The 14,393-nt window shown below is 46.6% G+C and overlaps 1 protein-coding gene across 1 annotated transcript in view; it reads right to left on the reverse strand.

The window, feature by feature from the left end:
- Positions 1 to 14,393, reverse strand: part of LOC145359474 (multiple C2 and transmembrane domain-containing protein 2-like) — a 473,933-nt gene that overhangs the window by 153,288 nt on the left and 306,252 nt on the right. The window lies entirely within an intron of this gene.

Genomic DNA, 14,393 nt, shown 5'->3' on the forward strand with positions numbered 1-14,393 from the left:
ACATGTTGCATAGTTAAGCTGATATATAAAAGGTATATATAACTGTGTGTGTGTGTGTGTGTGTGTGAGAGAGAGAAAGGAAGAGTTCATGTGAGATAGAGAAAGAAAGAATGTGAGAGAGAAAGAAAAGGAGTGTGTGTGTGAGATAGAGAGGAAGAGGTAGTGTATGTGTGTGAGAAAGAGGGAGCGAGACAGAGGAGGGGAGAAAGTGTGTCTGTGGAAGGGAGGGGGGAAGGCTGTGTGAGCTTGTGTGTGAGAGAGGGTGAGAGAGTGCAAATGTGTGAGAAAAAGGGAGCGAGAGAGAGAGCGCACGTATTTGAGAGAGAGGGGGAGAGAGTGTGTCTGTGGGAGGGAGGAAGGGAAGAGTACATATATGAGAGTGTGTGTGAGAGAGGGAGAGAGAGTATGTATGGGAGGAAGAGGGAGTGAGAGTCTGAGAAAGAGGGGAAAAGAAAGAGAATGTGTGTATGTGTGCGTGTGAGAGGGAGAGAGAGTGTGTGAGTGCGTGTGTGTGTGAAGGAGTGTGTGAGAAAGAGAGTGTGTGTGAGGGAGAGAGAAAAAGAGACTGTATGGGAGAGAGGGGGGGAACAGAGAATGAGTGTACATGTGCACAAAAGATAGAGTGTGAGAGAGAGAGAGAAAGGGAGAGTTTGTGTGCCTGTGTCTGTGAGAGAGAGCAAGATGGCAAGTGTGTATGTAAGACAGAAAAGGGCCGAGTGTGTGGGAGCGACAGAGATAGAAAAGAAACAGAGAGAGAGAGGGAGGGAGGATGAAAGTGAGTGTGTGAGAGACAGAGGGACAGTACGTATGTGCGCATTTGTGCAATAGTGTGTGTGTGCACGTGCACGCAAGAGTAAGCCTGTGTGTGAGAGTTTGTGTGTGTGAGTGTGTGTGTGTGTGTGTGTGTGAGTGTGTGTGTGTGTGTGTGAGTGAGTGTGTGTGTGAGTGAGAGAGAGAGAGAGAGAGCGCAAGATGTGTGAATAAGCAAGGGGAATTTTATGTGAGGTGGAGGAAGACGTAATTTATGATTGTGTGTGTAAGAGATAGTGAGTGTTTGTGAGTGAGAGAGGGAGCATGTGTGTGTGAATGAGACAGAAGGAGAAGGTGTGTGTGTGAGAAAGAGGGAGAGAGAGAGGGCATGAGAGAGAGTGTCGGTATAAGACGGAAGAGTCTTGGACAGAGAGAGACAAGCATGTGAGAGCGAGAGAGTACATATATGAGAGTGTGTGAATGAGAAGGGGAGAGTGTGTTTGATTGAGTGGGATAATGTATGATTCAGGGGAAAAGTGTGTGAAAGTGGGTGAATGCATGTGAGAGGGAGAGTGTGTGTGTGTGTGTGTGTGTGTGTGTGAGAGAGAGAGAGAGAGAGGGGGAGAGGGAGAGTGTCTGTCTAAGGGAGAGAGTCAGTTTGTGTGAGAGAGAGATGGGTGGTGTGTCTGAGTGACTGACAGGGAGAGTGAGAGGAGAAGAGTGCGTGTAAATGAGGGAATGTGTGTGCGAGTGACAGAGGGCGTGCGAGTGAGAGCGGGAGAGTGTGTGTGAATAAGACGAATAACATGTTTTTATAAACTGAGGAATGGAGGGACTTGTGAAAGACAAGAAAAGTGAAAAGGTGAATCTTGCTATTGGCCAGGGACTGGCAGTGCTGAATAGACGAGATGATTGAGTCCTTCATTCAAACCAGTTCCTGATTTCTGTGCTTTTCAGTATTTAAGTGTTGAAAATCACTGCTCTGAGTCCTTGGATGGAGCCTCCTGTTCCGGCAGTAAATCGGACAGGAGCAGGATGCCCGCATGGGAAATATCCCGCCTGATTTTCCTCACCACTGAACTAAATGAGATGGACAATTTGACGGCCCATACAACTGGCATCCAGTCTCACCCACGGCCAATGCTGTAAGCTCCATTCATTACTGCACTCACATCCAAATTGACCAGGCATCCGTAGAATGAATATTGTCAGGGAAGAGATGGCAAACAAAGATCAAGCCAGCTCTGCCTAAATACCTCGGCCCTACAGAACTAGGGGAGTTTGTTTACCCATCAACACTTGCTGAGTTTTAATGACCAGAACTCGTTCTGATTACAGTCACGACAGCAAAACTGTGAAGAATTCACTCCAGCTTTAGGAAGACTGATATTTGTCCACAAGGCTTTAATGATGTTGCTGCCTCTCTATGTCTGCTGTACAATATTGAAATGGAACATCACCCTGTCAAGGTAGGCACAGTAAGAAGTCTCACAACATCAGGTTAGAGTCCAAACGGTTTATTTGACAGTAAACGCCACAAGTTTCGGAACGCTGTTCCTTTGTCAGGTGAGTGGAAAACTTTGCTGAGTTGAGAACATTCCACTCACCTGACAAAGGAACTGCGTTCCGAAAGCTAGTGGCGTTTACTACCAAATAAACCTGTTGGACTTTAACCTGGTGCTGTGAGACTTCTTACTGTGTTTACCCCAGTCCAACGCTGGCATCTCCACATCAAGGTTAGGCACAACAAACATGCCTGGAAATAGAAATATAGAAAATAGAAGCAGGACTAGGCCATTCGGCCCTTCAAACTTGTTCTACCATTCATTTTGATCAAGGCCGATCATCAAATTCAATATCCTGATCCTGCCTCCCCCCCATATCCCTTGATCCCTTTAGCACCAAGAGCTATATCTAATTTCTTCTTGAAATCACACAACATTTTGGCCTCAACTACTTTGTGGTAGTGAATTTGACAGGTTCACCACTTTCTGGGCTAAAGAAATTTCTCCTCACCTCGGTCCTAAAGGGTTTACCTTATTCTCAAACTATGACCCCTCATTCTGGACTCCCCCACCATCAGGAACATTATGAATCGACCCTATCTAATCCTGTTCGAAATTTCATAAGATTTTTTGAGGTCCCCTCTCGCTCTCCTAAACTCCAATAAATACAATCCTATCTGATTTAGTCTCTTCTCATATGTCAGACCTGCCATCCCAGGAATCAGCCTAGTAAACCTTTGCTGCACTCCTCCTATAGCAAGGACATCCTTCCTCAGATAGGACATCAAAACTGCACACAATACTCCAGGTGTGGCCTTACCAATGCCCTGTACAATTGCAGCATGGTGTGGGTGGTCGAGGGGGTTTAATCCAATTCTATGTTAGGACTGGACTCTACTATTTAAGTTTATAGACTTGGTTAAAGAAAGAAAAGCTTGTAGCCATATCCTCAGGACACCCTTAGGCACTTTCTAGTCAATGAGAATCAGAATCCAGAGTAAGAAGCCTCACAACACCAGGTTAAAGTTGGTGTTGCTTTGTGTTTTGTTGCTAAAGTTGCTTTAACCTGCTGTTGTGAGACTTCTTACTGTGTTTACCCCAGTCCAATGCTGACTTCTCCACATCAATCATAGAATCCTACAATGCAGGAGGAGGCCATTTGGCCCACTGAGTCTGCACCAACCACAACCCACCCAAGCCCTATCCCCATAACCCCATGCATTTACTCGAGCTAGTCCCCCTGACACTAAGGGGCAATTTAGCATGGCAATCTACCTAACATCTTTGGACTGTGGGAGGAAACTGGAGCACCCAGAGGAAACCCATGCAGACACGGGGAGAACGTGTAAACGCCACACAGACAGCGAACCCAAGCCGGGAATCGAACCCAGGTCCTTGGCGCTGTGAGGCAGCAGTGCCACCATGCCACCCAGTCCATGTGAAGGGTAGTCACTGTTGTAGAAAAGCTGGCAGCCAACGTGCAGGCACAAACGCTCAAATATTCCTACTTCATAGACTTTTCGTTTTAGTTAACGGGTATGGAAAACCACTTTATATTCCCGAACGCCTTGGCAAACCTACTGCATAAGTAGGTATTGCTCTGCAGGCCACTGAATGTGGAGAGATTGACAGCATCTGGTCTCACACATGTGGTGAGGGTAAGTGTGAGGAAGTGGGGACATCTGAGAGGGCTTGTGGTTTTTTGGGTTTGGCAAGCTGCTCCCAACTCCCATTGAGCTTCCTTAAGCTGTCTGTCAACCGAGAAATTATGGGAACAAATGGCTTGTTTACGTTCAGTGTTTCCTTTCCCCTGTGTTGAGATTCATGTACCCAAAATATTAATTTAGGATTGAAATTATGTGCAAGAACCACATGTCCTTCTTTGCACACGTAACATTGCCAAGTTGTAATATAACTTCACCCAAAACCTGTTGGAAGGCTAATCTTTTGTAAGTTAGCAGTAAGTACTTTTTTTAGTGAAGCCGCAATGTTTTTTTCGTACTGTAACGTGCCACACTTTCATACCAAGAAACATAGCCACTAACGCTTGAATGACCTGTGGTTGCATGTTGGCCATGCTGTCGGTGTGGTTTATACAAATCCACTTGACAAGGTAATTAGCAACAAAGCATCACTTTGGAGTTTATCGCTCACATATCAGTGCCCACCCAATCAAAAAAAAACAACAGAAAAGGCTGGGAAATGAATCCTGAGCAATGGGGCTCTTGCCAAGTGTGTGGGTGTCAGATTGGTGTGTTGGACTATATAGACTGTTGTCTGTGTGCGTGTGAGTTTGCCAAGGGAATTAAAGAATTTGGGGTTAGTGCAAGAAGATTGAGTTGAATATTGGGTATCGTCATGTTGAATGCAATCTGTTCCATCTAATATTTCTTACGTTCTTGTGGGACACGGGCTTCGCTGGCTGGCCAGCATTTATCGCCCATCCTTAGCTGCCCTAGGCTAGGCCAATTCATAGCGCAGTTAAGACTTAACCACATTGTTGTGCCTCTGGAGTCACATGTAGGCCAAACCAGCTAAAGGTGGCAGTAAAAAGACATTACTGAACCAGATGGGTTTTTCTGACAATGGACGATGGTCTCATGGTCATCAGTAGATTCTTAATTCTAGATTTTTTTCATTGAATTCAAATTCCACCATCTGCCACAGGGAATTTGAACCCAGAATTTAGAACTGAGTTTCTGGATTAATAGTCTAGCAATAATACCACTAGACCATTGCCTCCCCTCTGCATGAGAGAGAGAGTATCAAGAGCTGTAACTTCCGAGTTCCAGGGTATCTTACTGGGGGGAAATACCCCAAAGGGGCTGGGCATTCCCTGACGTTCATAGATAAGGTTTTCACAACAATTGCCCAGTTGGGCAATACCTACAGGCAGTTTGCCCTACACTGGAAACCACCCGAAAATGTGATTACAACTGCAAACTGGTTCCGACTGGGTTACATCAATAGTTATCCAGAAAAAATTGGAAGATTTAAAACCTCTTCTAACTCCTGGATATCTACTGCACTGACCCACCGTGACCCCTGCACAACTGGAATCCTCAAATACCACCAAACCACTCCCTCAGCAGCACCCCGCCATGGATCTACCCCCAGCAATGCCATCCCCAACAGGCCTCCCCCAGCACCATGTGAGGAAATGATCTTTCACTCAGGTGTGATTCCACTGACAAACTGGGAAGCTTTTATCAAAATAAACTTTACTTAATAACATAATTTAAATAAATTAGCTTCATATTTAGCATTTGAACAATACTGAAAAAAGATTCAATTCTTAATTTTTAACCCATCCTTATGAGTTCCAATTCGAGCAATATTCCTCTTATAGACTTAAAACCCCTCTTCAAAATCAGTTAGCAGACATAGGCTTACATGTTGTACTTAGGTTGCCAGTCCGAGAGCTCTCAGAGCACTTCTGAAGAGAGAGAGAGAGAGAATGAGACGGGGAGAGAGAGAGAGAGAATGAGACGGGGTGGGGGGGGGAAGTGAGAGAGAGAGACGGGGGAGGCGGAGGGGGAGGGGGAGAGAGGGGGAGGAGATGGAGGGAGGGAGAGAGGGAGGGAGGGAGGGAAAGAGGGAGGGAAAGAGGGAGGGAGGGAGGGAAAGAGGGAGAGAGGGAGGGAGAGAGGGAGAGGGAGGGGGAAGAGGGGGAAGGGAGGAGGGAAGGGGGAAGGGAGGGGGGTAGGGGAAGGGAGGGGGGTAGGGGGTAGGAGGAAGGGAGGGGGAAGGGAGGGGGGAGGGAGGGGGGAGGGAGGGGGTGGGAGAGGGGATGGGAGAGGGGATGGGAGAGGGGATGGGAGAGGGGATGGGAGAGGGGATGGGAGAGGGGATGGGAGAGGGGATGGGAGAGGAAGAGGGGGAACAGGACGGAGGTGGCACAGCAGCCTTCCCTCTTCGTGGCACTATCACGCGTTGCTGGATGCTCCCATTCTGTCTCTCACTGCTGACCCTTCAAAGTTCAAGGCTGTAAAGGTCACGTGCATGCTTCAATCACTGCTCTGATCGGTTGGGAAGCCCAGAAGAAGGATGCTAATGCTACAGCTCCAGCAAAGAGTTTAAAATTTATAAAGTTTGTTTATTACTGTCAGAAGTAGGCTTACATTAACACTGCAATGAAGTTACTATGAGAATTCCCTAGTCGCCACACTCGAGCACCTGTTTGGGAACACTGAGGGAGAATTCAGCATGGCCAAACAATGGCTAAGCCTGGGTTAGTGCTGATCTTCACAATATAGAGACGCTGGCCTTGGACTGGGGTAAACACAGTAAGAAGTCTCACAACACCAGGTTTAATTCCAACCAGTTTATTTGATAGTAATCTCACAAGCCTTTAGAAACAGTGTTCTTTCGTCAAGTGTGTGGAAGGTTCTGATCAGAGAAGAGCATATAAAGACACACACAGTTTACAGAATACTGATGAGAATGCAAGTCTTTACAGCTAACCTGCTATTCAAGTCTTAAAGATGCAGACAATGTGAGTGGAGATAGCATTAGCACAGGTTAAAGAGATGTGTATTGTCTCCAGACAGGACAGTGAGATTTTACAAGCCCGGGTAAATCATGGGGGTTACAGATAGTGCAACATGAACCCAAGATCCCGGTTGAGACCGTCCTCATGTGTGCGGAAGCGGGGAGAGAGCGGGGAGACCATGCAGACGCTACAACAACGGATGAATGAACATCGCTCGACAATCACCAGGCAAGACTGTTCCCTTCCTGTTGGCGAACACTTCAGCGGTCATGGACATTCAGTCTCTGATCTTCGGGTAAGCGTTCTCCAAGGCGGCCTTCACGACACACGACAGTGCAGAGTCGCTGAGCAGAGACTGAAAGCCAAGTTCCGCATACATGAGGACAGCCCCAATCGGGATCTTGGGTTCATGTCGCACTATCTGTAACCCCCATGACTTGTCTGAACTTGTAAAATCTCACTTACTGTCCTGTCTGGAGACAATACACATCTCTGTAACCTATGCTAACGCTATCTCCACTCACATTGTCTGCATCTTTAAGACTTGAATAGCAGGTTAGCTGTAAAGACTTGCATTCTAATCAGTATTCTGTAAACTGTGTGTGTCTTTATATGCCCTTCTCTGATCAGAACCTTCCACACACCTGATGAAGGGACACCGTTTCCAAAAGCTTGTGGGATTACTATCAAATAAACTGGTTGGACTTTAACCTGAGACTTCTTACTAGTGCTAGTCTAACAGGTTGGAAGTGGATGGAAAAAGGCTCGAGAAGCCAAGATCATGATTGGTAGCAGGGGAGGGGGCGGCTTGCCAAGAGACAAGAAACTGGGGTGAAGGAAGCCAAAGGAATTTTGTGAGGCCTGAGGGAAAACTTCTTCCTGACTCACCAGGAGCTTAAAACCAAAACGTATATTGATTAGTCACAAGTAGGTTTACATTAACACTGCAATGGAGTTACTGGGAAAATCCCCTAGTTGCCACACTCTTGTTCGGATACACTGAGGGAGAACTTACCGTGGTCAATGCACCTAACCAGCACATCTTTCAGACGGTGGGAGGAAACTCACGCAGATGTGGGGAGAATGTGCAGACTCCGCACAGTGGCCCGAGCTGGGAATTGAACCCAAGTCTCAGGCACTGTGAGGCAGCAGTGCTAACACTACTGTGCCATCACGTCATCCCATTAGGCAAAGAGCTGTGGACAAGGACTTTGAATCCCTGACCCGCTGCCGGCCTCCCTCACCGCAAGCAACTCCAAACGCTGAAAGTCAGCCCCGACATAGCGTGGAATTTAATCATTTAATCGCATGGCATTTTCTTCATTGACAAATACCCATCACCTGAGTGAACCCATTCAGTTAGCGTACAGCAAACGAAAAGATGCAAGGTGTTTTCTGTCGTACTTTAGAACGAGCATAATAATCCCTAGTCAAGTGCGGTTACCATGGTACATCATAAAATCAATATGCTAAACCGAACCAAACCAAGCTGGAACAGATAATGAACATTTTCCCTCCAACTGGGCTAAATCAGAGCGAATAATCCTTAGGGTCAGCGAGTGCAAAGTACTTGCCCTCTCCGTGAAGCCGGCAAGTAAGGCCGCTGCTGTATTCCCATCCAAACACTGCTTTATACAGCTGTGACACACACAAAGTAGCAGCCCCAGAAAATGTCTTTTTGTTAATTTGCTCATGTGCACAATAGAGGCTGAGGGGAGAGAGAGAGAGAGCGCGCGGAGAGATCTACACAATCCATTTATATTAAAAAATGCAGAACAGGTCAAGGCAGAGAACGGCATTGAAATCACGGCAAACCCAGCCATGAACTGAAGAAATGCATTTCTGTCTCAGACCGCAAGGTGTGTTTTTGTTCCAAGTTTTTTTTTTCCCCCCCCCATCACCCCGTTACGTTATTGCTAAAGCCTTCTTGTAACTGTCACCTGCAGTGAGTATAATTACATCCTAGCCACATCAAGCACGCCCACATCCAACTGCAGTGAAAAGAGAAAGCTTTCGGAAGGACCCGGACAAACAATAGACAACATAAAACCACCTGACGTGTGTCTCAAAAAAAAATTCTGTGTGCCAGGTTAATAAAAATGACAGCTTCAGGACAAAATGACAGTCAAACCTCGGTCACCGACGAGACAAGGCCACATTATATGGAAATGCAGGCACAAGATGCGTTCTTCAATGGGTTACAGTTCACAGGAGTCTATCTGAGGCAATAATTTAATGCCATTGTGTTCAGGTTAGTACGGTTCTTTTCATAATCCACCGGCTGTTTTACAGGTAGTCTCAGGGCGGAATCACAGAATCCCTACAGTGCTGAAGGAGGCCGCATTCAGTCCATTGAGTCTACAACAATTCTCCGAAACACCATCTTACCCAGCCCCCTTCTCCCTCTATCCCCATAACCCCACATATTTACCATGACTAATTCACCTAACCCACATATCTTTGGACAGTGGGAGGAAACCCACGGGGAGAACGTGCAAACTCCACAGAGAGAGTCACCCGAGGCTGGAATCGAACCCGGGTCCCTGGCGTTGTGAGGCAACAGCTCTAACCACTGTGCCACCAGTGGTGCTTTACTTCTATTAATCATAGAACCGTACAATGCAGAAAGAGGCCCTTCGTCCATCGAGTCTGCACCGAACACAATCCCACCCAGGCCCTACCCCCATATCCCTACATATTTTACCCACTAATCCCTCTAACCTACGTATCTCTGGACACTAAGGGACAATTTCTTAGCATGGCCAATCAACCTAACCCGCACATCTTTGGACTGTGGGAGGAAACCCACGCAGACACGAGGAGAATGTGCAAACTCCACACAGACAGTGACCTGATCCGGGAGTCGAACTCAGGACCCTGGAGCTGTGAAGCAGCAGTGCTACTCACTGTGCTACCATGCCGCCCACATAAAACCACATAAATGTTTGGATGTAGAATGTAGATTGGGGGTGGGGCGGAGGGGTGCCCTGCTAAAATGGGAGAATTACGTTGCGAAGATGATTCTAGATTGACACGGTTGTAAATCACCCATCAGTCCCTGTCCTCAGGCCAGCAAGGGGACAAACTAAAGCAACAATAAACAATGCCACATTCAGCTTGTGCCTCTGCTGCATTATTAACCCATTTTCTTGGCATTAAGAAAGGATAATAGGGACAGATGGAGGCCATTCAGCCCCTCAATCCCATTCTACCCCTCTGTAGGCTGCTGTACAACTTAAACTCCAACTTGGTTCCGCCGCCTTTAAAATCCAAAAACCAGTCAATTTCAGTTTAACTTAACAACATCTAAACTGAGTGAATAATAAACTGCACAGGCCACAGGTTTGGAGAGACCACAACCCAGCTGGCTTGCCCACTGGCGGAATAGGGGCAATCATTCAGGGCAGATTAAAAATGATTAAGGTACAGCTGAAATTCCAATTTAGGAGTGTGGATAGGAATTAAGGAGTGGAGTCCACAGCCCGAACCAAAGTCACCATTCATTCCTTTACGGCCTTCACTTTTTACAGTCATCTGCCAAGGGTTTGGATAAATTAGTTCTAATGGTACAGATCTCAAATGTGCGCAAGGGTGTAACACAGGATAGCAAGTTAACAGTTAGACCTCTTCTGAATTTAATTCCCCAATAAGAGAGGCTGTTCACTTCCGTCCAGGCCTGCAGGAGGAAAGGATCGCCTTGAGTTGGTGTTGCACCTACTTTCACTGTGATGGTTCACCACTGGTCCCACTGCAGTGGGATGATGTTGCACAGAGCCATACAGTATGGTCATCAGACAGATAACAGAAGGTGATGGCTTAGTGGTATTATCATTAGACTATTAATCCAGAAACTCAGTTAATGGTCTGGGGACCCGGGTTCGAATCCCGCCATGGCAGATGGTGGAATTTGAATTCAATAAAAAATATCTTGAATCAAGAATCCACTGCAGACCAGGATCTTTCCCTACATCTAGCTATGACTGGAATACTACATTCTGCACTCTTTCCTTCCCTATGAATGGTATGCTTTGTCTATATAGCACACAAGAAACAATATTTTTCATTGTACCCCAATACAATAATAAATTCAATTAAGTAGGGGGATCATTGTCGAGAAAACCCATCTGGTTCACTAATAGCCTTTAGGGAAGGAACTCCGCCCTCCTTACCTGGCCTGGCCTACACGACACTCCAGAGTCACAGCAATGTGGTTCAGCGGCAACGGCCTCCAAGGGCAACTAGGGATGGGCAATAAATGCTGGCCAGCCAGCGACACACATGTCTCAGGAATGAAGACAAAAAGATGGCTGCCCTTGCATGTAGAGAGTCATGGCGAAAATGCTGTACCTCCTTGGAGGACACGGCTCCAAACTATGGCCAATATTCAGCAAGTGAACAGAAGCTGGATTCCTCTTTGATTTAGAACTCAGGTCACCTTCTTAATTCATATCTTTTTCTAGAAAGTTTATTTTTAGTTATCCAGCTCAAAGGGTGATCTGATTGTGACCTCAACTCTACTTTCTTATCTGTCCTGCATAAACTTCGACCCTCCTGCAGATCAAACATCTGTCTAACACAGCTTTGAATATATCCTATGATCCAGTAATCAGTGCTCTCTAGGATTGAGGATTCTAAAGATATACAACCCACTTGGAGAAGGGGTTTCTCCTTCTCAACTGGAGGTCTCCTTATTTTGAAACAGTGGGCCCTAGTTCTAGCTCCCCCACCCTCTCAAAAGGGAATGTCCACTGACTATCCTTTCTATCAAGCCACCTCAGAATGCTGTACCATAGAATCATAGAATCCCTACAGTGCAAAGGAGGCCATTCAGCCCATTGAGTCTTCATCGACTATAATCCCACCCAGACCCTATTCCCATACAATTACACTATCTCGTCCCCCTGACACTAAGAGGCAATTTAGCATGACCAATCCACCCAACCCGCACATCTTTGAACTGTGGGACGAAACTGGAATATCCGGAGGAAACCCACGCAGACACAGGGAGAATGTGCAGACTCCGCATAGACAGTGACCCGAGGCCGGAATTGAACCTGGGTCCCTGGCGCTGTGAGGCAGCAGTGCTAATCACTCGAGGAGCTGAATGAGACACTCTTACACACACGCTCCTCACAGGGAGCAGTTCACCATCTTTCTTATCAATTGAAGAGTAGTTTGAGGAATAGTGAGGCACCCGAAGGACGGCAGAAATAACTTTTAAAGTGGGGCCAACCACATTGTTTCAGCCATTATAAACTTGAAGGGAGATTATGACAAGTTGGCTCCTGAATTGTTACTCAAGGGGGAAAATGGGATGTTGATATTCGTGCTAATTACAGGAAGATAGTTTATTTTGACTTTCAGTGAATTCGTAGAGCTTCCTTTTTCAATTATTAATGTTACAACCAACTGCTTTAGAAACTCTCATTCGATGAATATCGTTAACATTCAGGCTGACAAGGGTTTGGCACATTGCCAAAAAAATACACAACTGAACACTTGCAAGAGTCAAAATTGTCCACAGCATTGTGTTTGAATACTCGGCTGTTATAGACTGCTATAGAAAGCTTCATCCTATTTGAATGTATATAATGATGGTTTTAGCAGATGTGAGCATGTGCGAGTCACGCCAATGGAAATGTAGGTGTCCACAGGTTTAATCTTCCCACAAGGGACCTGTGTAACTAGCTGCCTCCAGTTCTGAGTCTGTGCTGAGCTGCATTTTGATATTGTTGAAAGTAAAAGAAAGTTTGACGATCACAATGCGTTCAACTATCATTTGTGGCCAGGTTAGCACATAGGTCAATAAATATGGTCAACTGAGTGCAATGGGCTGATAGGCGGTTTCTATCCCTCTGTTTGTCTCCTCTTCATGTATCAATCAAGATATACCTTAAATGTTGCTAACGTGCCTGCTTCCACTCCCTCCACTGGCAGTGTGCTCCAGGCACCCATCACCCTCTATGTGAGAAGCTTTCCCCACACATCTCCCATAAATGTACCACCTCTCACCGTAAACCTGTGCCCTCTTCTAGCTGACCCTTCCACCCTGGGAAAAAGCCTCTGACGATCCACCCTATCTATGACTTTCATCATTTTGTAGACTTCTATCAGCCCCTGTCTTTCCAGTGAAAACATTGCTAGTTTATCCAACCTCTCCTCATACCAAAACCCTCCAGACCAGGCAGCGTCCTGGTAAATCTTCTTTGCACTCTCTCCAAAGCTTCCATGCACTTCTGGTAAGGCGGTGACCAGAACCGCACACAATATTCCAAATGCAGCCTAACTAAAGTTTTATACAGCTGTAACATAACATGCTAACTGGGCAAATGGGCCAGGAAATGGCAAATGGAATTTAATGTTGGCAAGTGTGAGGTGGTCCACTTTGGTAGGAAGAATGGTAGGAAGGACTATTACTTACGTGGCGAAAAGCTGCAGCAGGCGACGGTGCAGAGGGACCTCGGGGTCCTTGTGCATGAGTCGCAAAAACCCAGCCTGCAGGTGCAGCAGGTGGTCAGGAAGGCGAATGGGATGCTGGCCTTCATAGCGAGGGGCATTGAATATAAAAGTAGGGAGGTCTTGCTGCAGCTGTATAGGGCATTGGTGAGGCCGCAGCTGGAGTACTGTGTGCTGTTTTGGTCGCCATACTTACGCAAGGATATTTTGGCCTTGGAGGGAGTGCAGAGGAGGTTTACTAGGCTGATACCGGAGTTGAGGGGGTTGAGCTATGAGGAGAGGCTGAATAAACTAGGCTTGTACTCGTTAGAGTTTAGAAGAATGAGGGGAGATCTCGTTGAGACGTATAAGATGATGAATGGGATGCATAGGATAGAGGTGGAGAGACTCTTCCCGCTCAGAAAGGACAGTAGGATTAGGGGGCACAGCCTCAAGATAAAGGGGGGGCGGTTTAGAACGGAGTTGAGGAGGAACTTCTTCACTCAAAGTGTGGTGAATCTCTGGAATTCTCTGCCCGTTGAGGTGGTGGAGGCTGCCTCGCTAAATATTTTTAAGACGCGGGTTGATGGGTTTTTGATAAGCGAGGGGATTAAGGGTTATGGGGAGAGGGCGGGAAAGTGGAACTGAGCCATGACAGATCAGCCATGATCTTATTGAATGGAGGGGCAGGCTCAAAGGGCTGGATGGCCTGCTCCTGCTCCTATTTCTTATGTTCTTATGTTATGTTCTTATACTCGATGCCCTGAGTGCATTATGGCTAATAATATCCAAACATTATGTAAATATGTGATGATTAAGATTAAACATAGCAGCTATTCAGAGGGTTAACCTGCACAGTTTATGGCAGATGTCACAACAGATTCGCAAAGCCACAGTCAAACTTTAACCTCCAGGTCAGGAGCGGAAGATGCCAACTGTGCCACCCAAAAGCCCTGGAAAAATTGCAGGCCAAGCCTCATTCCTGTGGCAACATTTGTATTTGAAAGCAGGCAGGCCTCTCTGGTTTGACGTTTCGAGGTGGCACAGTGTTGAGCAACCTGCAGGTCAAACCAGCCTGAAGTAAAGGAGGGTGTCCCAGGTCGACAGGGGCCCAGTGTTTCTGAAGCCTGCACGAGGCCTGTCACACCTCACGTCCCAAAGAAAATGAATGTGCAAAGAGCAGATTTGGTCCTCTTCAGCTGGATCCCCTG

Source organism: Carcharhinus amblyrhynchos, chromosome 28 (assembly GCF_965287045.1).
Source record: "Carcharhinus amblyrhynchos chromosome 28, sCarAmb.v2.hapA, whole genome shotgun sequence".
In the NCBI taxonomy this organism is placed as follows: Eukaryota; Metazoa; Chordata; class Chondrichthyes; order Carcharhiniformes; family Carcharhinidae; genus Carcharhinus; species Carcharhinus amblyrhynchos.